Raw genomic sequence first — 4,453 nt, 5'->3', positions numbered from 1 at the left:
GAGTTACCTTTTGTTACTGAAAAGAAAGGTGGTAAAAAAACTGTAAGTAGTAGCTTTGGAGATACAAGATTATATATTAACTAATTATATATAAACTTTCTAGTTGTGGTAATGACATCAGCTAAAAATGTGGTTCTGTATTTGAACCAGCTCATGCTGGATAATCAGTATTTTAGAATCTGTCTAAGTTTCCAATGTGATGGTGTTCGCAGGGGTCTTAGGATGAGGGAAGAGACAAGGATCTGACTCCATGTTTCAGAAGGCTTGATTTATTATTTTATGATATATATTATATTAAAACTATACTAAAAGAATAGAAGCAAGGATTTCATCAGAAGGCTAGCTAAGAATAGAAAAAGAAAGAAAGATAACAAAGGCTTGTGACTGACCGAGACAGTCCAAGACAGTTGGACTGTGATTGGCCATTAATTAGAAACAACCACACGAGACCAATCACAGATCCACCTGTCACATTCCACAGCAGCAGGTAATTATTGTTTACATTTTGTTCCTGAGGACTCTCAGCTTCTCAGGAGAAAAAATCCTAAGGAAAGGATTTTTCAGAAAATATGGCTACGGTCCACGAGTAAGTTAAAAACTTCCTCATTTCTAATGGGATTTACTGTTGTAAGCAACTAGGTGAGCATCTCACATTCTCATCTTCATTAGGCTTGTAATGGGTTTGGAAATTATAAGATTACTGTGATTTGGGGTTGGGGCTGTTTTAGAATTAATTCAGAAAACCGTCATATGCTTCTGGAAGCTGCTCTTGCCCAGGATTTAGCACTGCAGCCCTGATTCTCCAAGGACATAAGTGACAAAAGGCAGCTGGCTGGACTCTGTGGGTGTAGATGGCTCATGGTGCAGTGCCTCTGAGCTGGGACAGAGACTGCACTCCATTCCTGCACAGCTCTTCGCTTCCATACCCTGCTACTTCCTCCTCATCATTTCCTGCTGCTCTTCTCCAGGAGGCGACCTTCCACCCTTTGGACTTTTTCCCCAGGAGCCACAGGACAAATGGATTTACAAAACAGCAGCAGCACAGGCAGGTTTTTCTTACCAGCAGAGCTCAAGAAGTCTGCTCTGCTGTGCTTCTGTCCCTCTGGAGCTGCAGCCTCAGCACCAGTACATATTCCCTTTAACATGACACTCCAGTAACTCAGCTACAGCACATACAGCTCAGCAACAGAAGCATTAAGACACAAAATTCTGTAGTTTGTCTGCAAACACCATGCTTTCCAGTTTTTTTCCATCAGAAGATAAATCTCATCTTGAAGAAGTAAAATGTGGCAATTTATTGGTAATAACCTTTGTGTTACAGCTTACAGCTTGTCTTTATTATACAATCTAAAAGAGGTGAGAAGGGACTTCAGGAGGCTGCCCACTACCAGCAGAGCCTCTTATCCCTCTTAATAACACTAATTGTGCTTTCCTGATAGTCCCTTGTAAAGCCCTCTGAGTGAATAAATCTAACAATAGGTATTGAGATACGAAGCCAGAAAGAGCCCAGCCTTCCCAGATACCCAATGACAGTCTCTGACTCTTCCCATCTCCCACTAAGTGGGAGGCCCTGTGTGAGGATTGATGCACTTTTCCAGCAATTACAGAAGGATAGGAAAAAGATATTAAGCTGTTAGCATCAAAGGAGAAGAATGAGGATGGTGAAGGGACTGTAGGGGAAGCTTGAGATCACTTGGTCTGTTCAGGCTGGAGAAAAGGAGACTGAGGAGAGACTTTATTGCAGTCCAAAACTTCCTTGTGAAGGGGAAGCAAAGGAGAGGGTTCTGATCACTTCACTCTCATGACCATTGACAGGACTTGAGTAAACAGCATGAAGCTGAGTTTAGATTGGGATTTTATTAGGAAAAAGTGTTTCACCCAAAGGGTGGCTGGACAAGGGAACAGGTTCCCCAGGGAAGTGGTCACAGCACCAGCCTAACAGAGTTAAAGAAGTGTTTGGACAATGCTCTCAGGCACGTGGTGTCTGTCTCAGGAATGGTGCTGGGTAGGGCCAGCAGTTGGATTTGATCATCCAGCTTGGTCCCTTCCAACTCAACATATTCTATTTAAGAATTTTCTTAGTATAAAGGGAGAACTGTGATGTCTCCTTTTTAAGGATATCTGGTGCTAACCAGTTTGCTTCAGCTATTTCTTTAAGCTATCCTATTTCTTACTGCTCCTTTTAATGGGTCCCTAAAAATCTTGGTTTGATTTGGAGTTTTTTAATTATTCCTCCCCCCCTCCCCCCCCCCTTCATCAGAAGGAACAAAATAGATTCAAAAGGCACTTTTAACACTGGGACATTGTGGCTCACACCTGCCTATGTTTGGTCAAAAGAGCAGGATAGCTTCTCCTCTGGTGCTTCTAGCTTTCTGTTTAGTGGTACTCTGTCCTTTTAGTCTTTGCCATATGGTACCCATAAAATGTCTTGCAAGCTGTTTTGTGTCTATGTATGTATTTGGGTATAGTTGCCTCTCAGTTTCTGTCCCCTAAGGTTCTTATTTTTCATTTCCAGCTCCACAATCCATATTAAGAGAGAGCTCTGATTGTTTATTTTATGATGATTTGTTCTCCTTCTATTTCTTGCACACCTGCAAAGACTTGTGGACTATCTTTCTCTTATTTTGGACTTTGAAAAGTTGATTCTGAACATTTTTACCAGGCATTATTTGCCTGTAGTAGTCTCTAGCCTGAGGTTAGTCTGTGTCAAGCAGCCTAAAGCCAGGTAGGCATTTCATTGGTGTGGTTCATCTGCCTGCTTTGGTCCTGTTAATCACAAGCCAAATGTGACCAGGGAGCAACTGGGAATGAAAAATGCCGTTTTCCCCACTCATGAGATATTAAAGAGGGGATTAGAACAGGTTGCAGGTCAGTGAAGAAAATAAATTTTTAAAAAAATTTAAAAAAAAAGAAAATAAAATGAGGAAAATAAAACCAAAAAAAGAAAAATTATGCAAATTTAAGCAATTACACTACCAACCAACTGATGCCCAGCCTCTCCCTGAGCACCTTCTCCCCCCACCCCCAAATCTCCCCTCAGCTTTTTATGCTGAACATGACACCATATGGTATGGAATACCCCTGGGTCAGTGGGGGGCAGCTTTCCCAGCTGTGTCATCTCCCAGATTCCTGTGCACCTCCAGCCTCCTCGCTGGTGGAGTGTAGAGGGGAGCAGAAAGAGCTCTGACACTCTGTAAACATTGCTCAGCAGTAAAAAAAAAAAAAATCTCTGTGTTATCAAGACTCTAGCACAAGTTCAAAACTGTAACTGTAATAGCTCTGTAATAACTAGTATGAAGATATTTAACACTACCCCAGCCAAAACCAGCACATGGAAAATTAATTTCCCCTCAAATTCACTAATGCTGAAGGGCATGAAACCTGAGGAAGAATGTGTCTGAGGAAGAGCAAAGTGTGATGAAGTTGGGTGTGGCTGGCTGCCAGCCAAGAGTCTGAGATAAGGGTCAAAGAGCTTGGGGAGGAAATACCGGGACTGATGTATGAAAAGCAGCACTGAGCATTTATTAAACAGAATAGAAAAGTTCAGTGTTTGATGGGCACAAAGTATGTCTGATGCAATTAAGACCTGACTTTGAGGAGGCAAATGTGGGAGGAAAGGAAGGGCTAAACATCTGTTTTAAGGAGTAATAGTCAAGTAGGGAGAAGCTGAATCAAACAGTAAGTCTGGGGCTAGTGAGTAGAGTGATGCCATTCAGGGACCATCACACAGTGTGAGAAACACACAGTGGCCTTGAAAAAACATTTAAGAGGTGAAGGGACCACTGTGGCTCTGAAGGAGAGTCCCAATCCAGAGGATTGTAGTGGACAGCCATGGGAAGAGCCAGATCCATGTAAGTCTGGTAACTGTGATAATAGCGCTAGAAAGGGCTTGTTTCCCCACACCACATGCCCTCTGCACAGGGCAAGCCAGAGAACCAAATCACATCTCCATTTACCAAGACCACTGTAAAGAAAACAAAGACTGCAGGTGCAAGCCAACAGAGAAGAGAGCAAGTCACTATCACAACAGACTTCATTCCACAGCAGATTAAAGCTGTGGTGTGATGTGACGAGTGCTCTCAAAAGGGATTACACTGAGCAGCTGGTTAGGCTGAAGGGATGGCCTTGATTAAAGACACATCACTGTATGATCTGTCTCAAGCAGTAGCCTCAGGTGAGACTGGCACCAAGGTCAGTCACATTGGCTGAAGGTCCCCTCATCAGTGATGACTCTGATTGCACACAACACTTCCAGGATTTCTAGCGGAAGGGAATGCTCAGGCAGACAGATTGACAATGCCCATTTCACAAACACTTCCAGACATTTTTGAGCAAGCATGACTGAGTCATGCATTTTTTCATCAGAATGCACAGGCGCTGATGGAATCCTTTCGTCTCACAAAAACTCAGGCGAGGGAAATCATTAGTGCTTGTCCAGATTTTCAACTCGTGC

The sequence above is a fragment of the Molothrus aeneus genome, chromosome 1 (genome assembly GCF_037042795.1).
Source record: "Molothrus aeneus isolate 106 chromosome 1, BPBGC_Maene_1.0, whole genome shotgun sequence".
NCBI lineage: Eukaryota > Metazoa > Chordata > Aves > Passeriformes > Icteridae > Molothrus > Molothrus aeneus.
This window is presented reverse-complemented; position numbering follows the sequence as displayed.